Here is a 12,489-nt window from a genome sequence, read left to right as displayed (position 1 = left end):
CCAAGGACAATGCTTTATTCAGATTTCCATAGTTTTTGCTAAGTTACCATTCCTCATATCACACTCCATTTGTCCTCATGTTTTCTTAGGCTCCTCTGGATTGTGACAGTCTTTCAGCCTTTCCTTGTTGTCATTGAATTGGAATGCTTTGAGAAGTAGAGTAATTTGTAAAATTTCCCTCAGTTGGGACCTGTCTGTTATCTCATGATTGAACTGTTTTTGTGGATTATATACAGAGATATACTGCTTTTTTATTATATCATATAAAGGATAGATACTATCAACATAATTTATCAGTCTTGGTATCCATCTGATCATCTTGCTGATGTAGTGTTTGTCAGCTTTCTCCGTAGTAAAGTGATTCTTTATTGTTATTGTTATTATTATTATTAATATTATATTATCATTATTTTTTAAGTTTTTCATAATATATTTTGTAGAAGGAAGTTACTATGTGTATTGCACACATAAGAGTGGGAAGCTATGCTCATGAACTTGAGGGTGGAATGTCTGCACAAATTGTTTGAAATTCTTCTACATGGGAGATTTCTCTTCATTCTGGGTTTGTTTGTGTCTTTTTCAAAGACGCTATTTAATTAATTGAGAGAGAGAGGAGAGAAAAACCATGAGCGAGAGGGACAGAGGGAGAAGGAGAAGCAGGTTCCCTGCTGAACAGGGAGTCTTCCTTGGGACCTGGATCATGATCTGAGTCTAAGTCAGAAGCTTAACTGTCTGAGCCACCCAGGTGCCACTTTTTCTTCCTTCTTTTTTTTTTCTTAATAATAAATTTATTTTTTTGTGTGTGTTCAATTTGCCCACAAACAGAATAACACCCAGTGCTCATCCCATCAACTGCCCCTCTCAGTGCCCATCACACATTAACCCCCACCCCAGCCCTCCTCCCCTACCATCACCCCTAGTTCGTTTCCCAGAGTTAGGAGTCTTTATGTTCTGTCTCCCTTTCTGATATTTCCCACACATTCCTTCTCCCTTCCCTTATATTCCCTTTCACTATTATTTATATTCCCCAAGTGAATGAGAACATACAATGTTTGTCCTTCTCTGATTGAGTTACTTCACTCAGCATAATGCCTTCCAGTTACATCCACGTTGAAGCAAATAGTGGGTATTTGTCATTTATAATGGCTGATCAAGGCCCACCTTTTCTCTCTCTTCATCTTCTGAGTCTCCTATGATATGAATGTTATTGCTTTAATAAGTGGCTGAGTTCCCTATGTCTGCCTCTGTAGTCCATAACCTTCCTTGTTTTTAAGGCTTCCACTTGGGACTGCATCTCAGTTATAGCATTTTTAACGTTGGCTTGACTAGATTTTACTTCTTTTATTTCTACAGTAAGGGATTCTCTAGTTTTCTTCTGTGCTCTTTTTCCAGCCCAGCTGCTATCTTTATAATCATTGTTTTAAACTGTATTTAGACATCATATATGTGAATGGATGAACTTCCTGGCTGTGAGTACTACCTCATGTTATTTTATGAAGGTGAATTTCTCCATCTCATTATTTTTTCCAAAAAAGAAAGAAGGAAGAAAAAGAAATCCAATTAAAACAATAAATTTGCCCTCCTAAAAGAACACTAGATTATTTTGGCCTGCTTGTTAAAAGATTCTAAATCCCAAAATAAGAAACACAAAGTACCATGAAACTAAAGATAAGAAATATATAAGGTACATACATAAAATTTAAAATAAGGCAATTTATAAACTAGAATCAAAGAAAATACATGAAAATAAAGCACAAAGTACAAAGGAAGCTAGACCCTACTTTCCAGGCAGAGCTGAAGCTCTGCAGCCTCTGCGGTCCAACAACTTGGTGGCAGCGAGTGGTCTGTGTGGGGTCTGGGAATGGCCCGTGGCGCTGATTGTCAGGTGCACATCTGCCTGGGAGATGCACCTGTGGGGTGAGAGGTGGGGTGGGCTTCAGCGCCTCTGGCCTCCAGCGGGTGGCACTGTGCTGCTCCCTGAGGACTCCGTTTCTAATGGGAGGGATGCGGGTGGGGACACTGGGTCCTCTAGCTCTGGGGCTGAGCATCCCGCCCCCCAGTCTGCAGGCCCACCACAGAAGAGCCGCCAAGCCCCCGGGCCTCTGCTGCTCTTCTCAGAATCCTGCTTTCACTCTGCTCTCATCCGAGTTTCTTTTGGTTTTGTTTTTTATCTCAGTCTGTTGTGCCCAAGATTGCGAATTCGAGAAACCACTGAGAAGCCGACACGAATGCAAACACATGAGGGTTTATTTACAAGATCAAGCTAGTGTCCTAGTATACCCGACAGAGTGGAGCAGGGACTTGGACCCCGATGTAGGTTTTTGCTTAGTTTTAAGGGCTGGTCTTGGGGACCTCCAGAAGGGCTGGAGCAATTCCTCAAGTTCTGTTTACATTTTGATATGGGGCCTTCAAGGGCATTGGGCTCTGTTCTCATTCTAAAAGGGCCTTCCTGTCCTTGTCCTGGGCTCAGTTTTGATTCTATTGTGGGTCCTTCTAGGACATTAAACTGTAATCAGCAAAGGTTCCACACCTGGAAGGGGGACGTACACTGTCCCTATATGCTGAAGATGCGGTGCTAGAAGAAGGAAACCCGAGAGCCTCCACCAAAACCAGTTAGAACTAAGGAGTGAGTTCACTAAAGTCACGGACACAAACTGACCCTACAGAGCAGAGTAGCCTTGCTATGTCCCGACAATGAGCACTCAGGAAAAAAATGATGTGACTCCCTTCTCAGGAGCATCAAGGAGAATTAATAATGAGACTGAACCAAAGGAGCACAAGACTTCTGCACTGAGCCATACCAGGCTCTGGGAGGCCGTCCTGGGCTTGTGGGGTGAGAGCCTCATCTTGTGAAAATGTCCACAGTTCCTGAATCCACCCTCAGATTCAATGTCATTCCTATCAAAATCATGGTGGCAGATCTTCGAAATAGGAAAAAAAAAACCCATAACATCCATCCGCCCCCACAAATGACCCCGGACAGCAAATCAGTATTGGAGAAGCAGGAGAGAGCGGGACGCAGCACTTTCCTATTTCAAATGATGTCACAGAGACACAGGATAAAGCAGTGTGGTTCTCGGGCCCCCAGCTGGCTCTGTTGGTTAAGCATCTGACTCCTGACCTCACCTCCGGTCCTGATCTCAGGGGTCATGAGTTCTAGCCCTGGGCTGGGCCATGGATGAGGCATGGAGCCTATTTAGACAAACCAGACCCACGGTGGATAGTCCCGGTATAAGCTGAATGAGCAAAACTGAGAGTCTAGAAGGAAATGTGCTCTGATACAAATGGTTTTTTAACTTAATTTAATTTAAACCCAATTAATTAATGTATAGTGTATTATACTTTCAGAGGAAGAATTCAGGGATTCACCAGTTGGAGATAACAGCAGTGCACGTGACATCACGTGCCCTCCTTCATGCCGGTACCCTGTAATCCCCAACCTCCAGCGGCCCTCAGTTTGTTTCCTATCATTAAGAGTCTGTATTTCCTGCATCTGTTTTTATCATATTTGTTTTTCCTTCCCTTTACAGTTGTTATCTGCTTTGCTTCTTTAATTCCACCTATGAATGACACCACACGGTCATTCTCTTTCCCGACTGATTTATTTCACTTAACATGATCCTTCTAGTTCTATCCACATCATTGCAAATGGCAAGATTTCCTTCTCTTTGATAGCTGAGTATCATTCCTCTCTCTATGACCATCATCTATCTCCCGTCCTCTTTATCCATCATCTGCCTGAGAGCACCAAGGCTCCTCCCACAGTGTGGCTACTGTGGACCCGGCTGCAGTGGAAATTGGGGTGCAGGTGTCCTGAGTCTCACCGCATCTGTATCTCCGGAGTGAGCTCCAGGCCGTTCACCTGCTGGTGGCAGGACGGCTCTATTTGTAACTTCCTGAGGAGCCTCCACACTGTCCAGGGCGGCTACACTAGCCGCAGTCCCACCCACAGTGGAAGAGGGTTGAGTGAGTTTTGCAGGACGTGGTAAAAGTCTGGTCCACATTTCATTTCGTGTCCTGTGGCTGCAATTCCTTGTCCTTAAGTATTTTTGGGGAATCCGGGTGTTGGGCTCCATTTCAGCGAGATGGTTCCAAAGCTAACAGGCCACAGCTGGAACCTGGATGAGGCAGGTGTGGCCTGTGGAGCACCCGACTCTTCCTGCATGGCCTCCTGCAGCGCCTGAGCGTCCCGCAGGGGGCGCCCGACCCCAGGCCCCACCCAGGGGTGTGCATGTGCAGTAGGCCTCCTCTGCCTTCACTAACAGGAGCCAGCCTGTGCTGGGGAGGCCTGAGGAGGACATGGGGACGAGTCCACGCTGATGAATCCCAGCCTCCTCAGGACCCGCGGGAAGTCTCATGGGGAAATTGGGCCACGTTCACGCTGACAGGAGCCCTGGTCTCCTCAGGACCAGCAGTGAGGTTCAGGAAGATGTGGGCCGGCATCACGCTGCCAGGAGCCCTGAGCCGCCTCAGGTCCTGCGGGGAGGCTTCAGGAAATTGTGGGCCCGCATCTACGCTGACAGGAGCCCCTGAGCTGCTTCAGGACCCACGGGGACACTTCAGGAAGATGTGGCACCACTTCCACTCTGGCAGGAGCTCCAGGCCCCCTCCGGACATAAGTTGAGGCTTCTGGAAGCTGGGTGCCCCATTCACAGTGACAGGACCCCCATCATCCTCAGCACCTGCACTTTGGCTTTGGGACGTATGGGGATGTGTCTATGCTGATAGGGGCCCTTCCTCAGGACTTGCAGTGAGTTTTCTGGGGGACGTGGGGCCATGCCCAGGCTGACAGAACCCCCCGGCCTCCTAAGGAGCTGCTGTGAGGTTTCCAGAGGATGTGAGGCATAGTCCACAGTGATAGGAGACCCAGCGTCCTCAGGACCTGCTGACTATGACTCAGGAACATGTGGGGCCACGTCCACACTCACATGATCCTGGATTACTCAGGACCCCGTGGAGGACTCTGGAGGCGTCATTGGGGGCCACGTCCATATCAGAAGGGACTACTCACAAGCATAGGGTAAGTGAATGGGTAGAATAAATGGTAGGGTCAGGGGAGGGGAGGCAGTTGGTGGTTAGGCTTAGGTTAGATGTTAGGAGTTATGATTATGCTTATGGTTACAGATTAGAGGTTAGGTGAGGCATAAGTGTAAGGGTCAGTAGTTAAGAGTTAGGATGGGGGTTAGGGTTAGGGTTTAGGCTCTAGGGATTAGGGCAGGAGGTTTGGAGTTGGGGTTAGGGTTATGGTTAGAGTTAGGGTTGGGCTTAGGTTTGCATTTAAGGTTAGGGGTTAGGGTGTGAGCTAGGGTTAAGGGTTAGGGGTTAGAGTTAAAGAAGGGCTAGGTTTAGGGTTAGGGCGAGGGTTAGGGTTAGGATAGGGATTAGGGCTAGGGTTAGGGTTAGTGTTTGGTTAGGTGTTAGGTTTAGGTTCAGGTCAGGGTCAGGGTACGGATTTGGAAAAGGGTAAGAGATATGGTTAGAGAGTGGGTTAGGGGTTAGTTTTAGGGTACGGGTTAGGGTACAGTTTGGGGTATGAGATAGGATTAGTATTAGAGTGTTAGGGTTAGAGTACTGGTTAAGGTTAGGAATAGTATTTGAGTATATTAAGTTAAGGTTAGGGTTAGAGGGTAGGCTTAGGTTTAGATTTAAGGTAGGGGTCAGGCTTAAGGGTTTAGAATAGGTTTAGGAGTTAGGGTGAGGGTTGGCAAGAAGGTTTAGTGAATGTGTTTCGGTCTTGGGGTTTGTGTTTGGTTTTTGATTAGTGATGGGTCTTGTTTAAGGTTTAGGTTAACATTAGGATTAAGTGTAGGGTTAGGGTTATGTCTGTATATGGTTAGAGTTTGGGTCTTGGCATGTGCCTCACTGAGACTCCTAGTATCTTGGGCAGTTTAGTTTTATGCACTCTATTTAGGTTTTGGGTTCAAAGATAGCCTGACTCCACCAAGTCAGTGGCCTCCCCAGAGAATCAAAATCCAGGCTTCTGCTGGGGTCAGAATAGACAGGGCAGGCTTCTCCCGAGCTGAGCTAAGGAGGGGATTTGTGCCTCTAAATACTCTATTTGGATTTTCAGTTGCCTTTCTGATTTTATCTCTTGTGTGCACATGTTTCATCAATCATACCAATTATCATTTTAAAATTTTACTTGAATTCCTGTTTGTAAACACAGTATGATATACTTTCAGGTTTACCACATAGTGATTTAATCCTTGGATACAACTCCTGGTACTGGTCACAGGTGCCCTCCAGCATCCCCATCCCCTGATTCCCCTTTCCCCCACCATCATCTGGTGTTGATTAGTTTATTCTCTGTGGTTAATAGTGTGTATCTTGGTTTGCTTCTCTCAACCCCCCTCTGCCCCTTTGCCAGTTTGTTTGGTTTTTTAAAATTCACATGTGAATGCCATTGTATGGTATTTGGTATCTGTCTTTCTCTGACTGACTGAGTTCATTTGGCATAAGTCCTTTCCACTTCTCTCACGTCATTTTAAATGGCTTCATTTCATCCCTTCTGATGACCCAGTGATGTCACAGTGTGTATATTTAGCACATCGTCTCTGCCCATTCATCTGTTGATGGACATCTGGGCTGTATCCACAGATTGGCTTTTGTTGATAACACTGCTGCAAACACTGGGCTGCGTGTCCCTCTTCCAATCTACTAAACTACTTTTGTATCCTTGTGGTAAATACCTAGCTGTGCAATTTTGGAATCATAGGTTAGCTCTATTTTTAACTTCTTTTTATTTTATTTTTTTATGATAGTCACAGAGAGAGAGGCAGAGACACAGGCAGAGGGAGAAGCTGGCTCCATGCACCAAGAGTCCGAAGTACGATTCAATCCCAGGTGTCCAGGATTGCGCCATGGGCCAAAGGCAGGTGCCAATCTGCTGCGCCACCCAGGGATCCCCTATTTTTAAAATTTCGAGGACCCTCCACACTGTTTTCCACAGTGGTTGTACATTTTAGCATGCCCACCAGGAGTGTAAGGGGGCTCTCCTTCTCCATAGCCTCACCAACACCTGTTGTTTCTTGTGCTGTTAATTTTAGCCAATCTGATGGCTTTCAGGTGACATCTCATTGTGGATTGCATTTCCCTGATGATGGGTGACGCTGAGTGTCTCTCCGTGTGTCTGGTGGCCATCTGGATGTCTTGTCAGAGACAAAGTCCATTCATCTCTTCTGCCCATCTGTAGTTGGATAATTTGTGTTTAGGATGCTGAGATTTATATATGCTTTATGTATTTTGCATACTAACTCTTTATTGGATGGGTTGTTTATAAATATCTCCTCTCATTTTGTATGTTGCCTTTTAGCTTTGGTTGTTTCCTTCACTTTGCAGAAGCTTTTACATTTGATGAAGTCCCAATAGTATTTTTGCTTTTGTTTCCCTCACGTCAGAGGCATATCTAGAAAGAAGATCCAATGAACAATATCAAAGACGTTGCTGCCTACCTTTTCTTCTTTGTATATGGTTTCAGGTCTCACATTTAGGTCTTTCATCCATTTTGAATTTATTTTTTATATATATGGTGTAAGAAAGTGGTCCAGTTTGATTCTTCTGCATGTGGCTGCCTGGTTTTCCCAACACTATTTGTTCTTTTCCTGGGATCAGGGTTAGGGTTTGTTGAAGAGACTGTCTTTGTGCCATTGGATATTCCTTGCTGCCTTGTTGTCGATTAATGGATCATAGAGTTACAGGTTTGTATCTTGTTTCGGCTTTCCATTCTGTTCTGTTGATCTAAGCATCTCCTGTTGGGAGATCCTTGATTGCTGATTCAATTTCGTTGCTGGTTATATGTCTGTTCAAGTTTCTTACTTCTTCCTTTTTCATTTTTGCTATGTTATATATTTCCAGGAATTGATCTATTTCTTCCAGGTTCTAGGTTGCTGGCATATAATTTTTCATAATGTTCTCTTATAATCGTTTGTATTTCTCTAGTGTTGGTTGTTATTTCTCTTTTCCCATTTGTGATTTTATTTGGGTCCTTTCTCACTTTTTATCTTTTTTCTTTTTTAAATATTTTATTTATGTATTCATGTGAGACACAGAAAGGCAGATGTAAAGGCAGAGGGAAAATGAGCCTCCAGTGGGCCCTGATGTTGGACATGATTCCCCCAGACCCCGGGGTCATGATCTGAGCCAAAGCAGATGCTCAACCCCTGATGCACCCAGATACCTTGCTGATTCAATTCCTTTGCTCATTATAGGTCTGTTCACATTTTCTATTTCTTTCTATTTCAGTTCTGCTCGTTTGCACATTTCTAGGGATTTGTCCATTTCTTCCAGGTCTTCCAGTTTGTTTGCGTACAATTTCATAGTATTCCCTTATAATTGTCTAATTTTGCTGGTGTTGATTGTGATCTCTCTTCTCTCATCTGTTACTTTATTTATTTAGGTCTTTTCTCTTTTCTCATTGATAAAGCTGGCTAGGGCTTGATCCATTTTATTAATTATTTTGAAGAACCAGCTCTTAGTTTCATTATTCCATTCTACTGTTTTGTTGTTTCTGTATTGTTTATTTCTGCTCTCATCATTATTTTTTCCCTCTTCTGTAGGCTTTAGGCTTTGTTTGCTATTTCTTTTCCAGCTCCTTTAGGTGTAGGGTTAGGTTGTGTATTGGAGTCTTCTTGTTTCTTGAGGTAGTCCTGTATTGCTATGTACTTACCTCTTAGGACTGCCTTTGCTACATCCCAGAGTTTTGGAAAAACATATTTTCATTTTCATTTGTTTTAAATTTCCTGTTTAATTTCCTGGTTGATCCATTCATTCTCTAGTAGGATGTTCATAATCTCCACGTATTTTTGGTCTGTCCAAATTTTTTTTTCTTACTGTCGACTTCGAGTTTCATAGCATCGTGTTCCAAAAATGTACAGCATGTTATATCAACCTTCTTGTACCTGTTGTACCTGTTGAGGGCTGATTTGTGGCCCATGATATGATCTGTTCTGGAGAATGTCCCATGTGCACTTGAAAGGAATGTGTATTTTGCTTTAGGAAGAAATGTTCAGACTATATCTGTTGAGTCCGTGTGGTCCAGTGTGTCAAGGCTATTGTTCCCCTGTTGATTTTCTGCATAGACGATCGGTCCATTGCCATAAGTGGGTGTTAAAACCCCTGTCATTGTATTATTATCAGTGAGTTCCTGTATGTTTGTTGTTAATTCATTTCTATATTTAGGTACTCCCATGTTGCAGCATAAATATTTAGTTGTTGGATCTTTTTTTTTTAAATAAATTTATTTTGTATTGATGTTGAATTGACCAACATTCCGAATAACACCTAGTGCTCATCCCATAATATGTCCCCCTCAGTGCCCATCACCCATTCACCCACACTTCCACCCTCCTCCCCTCCCAGCCCCCCCTAGTTCGTTTCCCAGAGTTAGGAGTCTTTATGTTCTGTCTCCCTTTCTGATAATTCCTACACAATTCTTCTCCATTCCCTTATATTCCCTTTCAGTATTATTTATATTCACCAAATGAATGAGAACACACACTGTTTGTCCTTCTCCGATTGACTTACTTCACTCAGTATAATACCTTCCAGTTCCATCCACATTGAAGCAAATGGTGGGTATCTGTCATTTCTAATGGCTGAGTAATATTCCATTGTATACATAAACCACATCTTGTGTAACTATTTATCTTTTGATGCACAGCGAGGCTCCTTCCACAGTTTGTCTATTGTGGACATTCCTAATATAAACATCAGGGTGCAGGTGTCCCAGCGTTTCATTGCATCTGAATCTTTGGGGTAAATACCCAACAGTGCAATTTCTGGGTCGTTGTGCAGGTCTATTTTTTTCTCATTGATGGACCGCCACAGAGTTTTCCAGAGTGGCTGCACCAGTTCACATTCCCACCAACAGTGGTTTCTATATTTAGATACTCCCATGTTGGCAGCATAAATATTTAGTTGTTTGATCTTGATAGAGAGTCTTTTTAATTATGAAATAATGCCCTTCTTCATCTCTTCTTACAGTATTTGTTCTTTTTTGAAATTTAAAATCTTTATTTATTTATTCATGAGAATTACACAGAGAAGCAGAGGAAGGAACATAGAGTGAGAGGCAGGCTCCCCAAAGGGAGCCTGATGTGGGACTCGATCCTGGGATCCCAGGATCACACCCTGAGCCGAAGGCACATGCTCAACCACTGAGCCACCAGGTGTCCCCCAGGGTTTGGTTTCAAATCTCATTTGTCTGATATAAGTATGGGTCCTCCATCTTTCTTTTGATATCTATTAGCATCATAAATGATTTTCTATCCCTTGACTTTCAATCTGTTGGTGTCTATAGGTCTAAGGTGAGCATCTAGTAGGCAGCATACAGATGGATGTTGTTTTTTAATAATAATGTTATTTATGATAGTGTGTGTGTGTGTGTGTGAGAGAGAGAGAGAGAGAGAGAGAGAGAGAGAGAGAGGCAGAAAATTAGGCAGAGAGAGAAACAGGGTCCCCACCAGGAGCCCAATATGAGACTCGATCCCAGACTCCAGGATCACACCCTGAGTCAAAGGCAGAGGGTCAAACCCTGAGCCACCCAGGCATCCCAGATCCTGCTTTTTAAGCCACTCTGATACCCTATATCTTTTGATTGAAGCATTTAGTCTATCAGCATTCAGAGTGATTATTCAAAGATATGAACTTTGTGCCTTTGTGTTACCAGAAGAGTTGGTGTTTCTGGTGACGTTCTCTCGGCCTTTCTAGTCTTTGTTGCTTTTGGTCTCTTTTTTTCCCCCACTAGAAGAGTCCGTCTTAAAATTCCTTACTGGACTGGTTAAGTGGTCCTGAACTCCTTTATATGTTGCCTGTCTGGGAAAATCTTTATCTCTCTTTCCCTCCTGAATGACACACTTGCTGAAGAAAGAATTCATACAAATTAGATTCCAATAAAAAGAAATTTAAAAACAAAAAAAAATTCTTGCTAATATGATTGAGGAAAATGGCATTTAAGAGGAAAACCAGAAGCAGAAAGAGAGGAGGACAGATTTCACCCTCCGTAGCCTTCATAGGGACCTGGTGTCCTTTCCTAGGAGTGCCCCCAATCCGGAGGATGCTTCCTGCCCCTCTGCCCTCCTTGTTGGAACACAAGCAGGCACATCTACGTGCCTCCAGCACCTCTGCAGTCATGGCTTATAGCGTTTTCCATGTATCCTATTGGGGACCACAGCTTAGTGTATGTAACCATCTGGCTGCTGTTTGACAACATTGGGGGGATTCTGACTTTTGATGGTTTTGAGGTGCGTGTGTGTCTATCACATGCAGCTATCCCATGCAGCTATCGGATCCTCTGTCTGGGTCACCCAAAACCCCAAAATGGTTGGCAGAATATCATTTCTGATGCTGGCGATTGGCGGCTAGCTGAGCTCTCCTGGCTATGCCAGGGCTAACTCGTGCAGGAACTTTCAGCTGGAGGGCCAGCTGAGCGGAAGTTCCGGCTCGGCCACATTCCCATGTCCGGCAGTGGGTCAGGCCTTCCCTGGAAGGCACGTGGGGACGTCAGCTGTGTTTGCCTGGCGGTACCCCTGCAGGGGCTGGTTGGGGCCTAGGTGGTGCCCCCTCCTCCTCTCTGGGGGTCTCTTCACGCCCCGTGCACAGAGTTCTATGAGACACAAAAATGGGCTGGCTGTGCATTTTCGCACCACATCACTTTATTGACTTTCTACAGCAAACGGGCTCAGAGCCGTGGGTGCGTGCCTTCCCCTGGGAAGGAGACTTTTCTGTCCTTTAAGTGGGGGCAAGAATCACACGGGGTGGGTGGACTGGTGATGGAGTCCCTCACCTGGGAGCATGTGTGGACTCCGGGTGGGGACGTGTTTCCTTAGGTTTCATCCTGAGTGACGGTTCTGCGGACAGCAGAGCTGACCTGGACCTGTAGCTCATGGGCTCCTGTTCTGGGTCCCCGCAGGGCAGCTGGACCCCGGCCTTGGGTCCTCTAGGGTCCTAGCACCTGGAGGAGCCTGCCTCATGGTGTGGGTGTGGGTGTGGCCCACCGGCTTACCCCTCCACTCCCCACACTGGTGTGTCCTGGGATCCCCAGGGCTGCCCTAGATAAGCGACCTGTATCTGTGTGACATGCCCAGGGCCCAGTAGGCCACATCCAGCTTTGAGAGGGCTCGCTGAGCCCGGCGCCAGAATCCAGGGTTGTCAAGGGCCATGGGGGCCTGATTCCATTAGTCTTTGAGTTGGGACTGGTGTGGGCTCAAATCAACCCAGCCCCCACAGAGCCTGGGCCCAAGTCAGCCCAGGTCCCTCTGGGTTAGGGCCTGGTGTCCTGTGCAGGGTGTCCCACCCTCCAGGAGGGACAGAGGGTGGAGGCAGGGCACAGTGTGTCCTCTGCACCACTCTCCTGCACACACACTGTCCGGGGCTCCCTGCCTTCCCTCCTCCCTGCAACCCCTGGTACTCAATGGGACACCAAGGCTTCTGATGGGGCAGTGTATCCAGAAAACCCTGGGGAGTCTGAGCATGTCCCACAGGGTACAGCTG

The sequence above is a fragment of the Canis lupus genome, chromosome 23, assembly GCF_048164855.1.
Source record: "Canis lupus baileyi chromosome 23, mCanLup2.hap1, whole genome shotgun sequence".
In the NCBI taxonomy this organism is placed as follows: domain Eukaryota; kingdom Metazoa; phylum Chordata; class Mammalia; order Carnivora; family Canidae; genus Canis; species Canis lupus.
Note: the sequence above shows the minus strand (reverse complement) of the source record.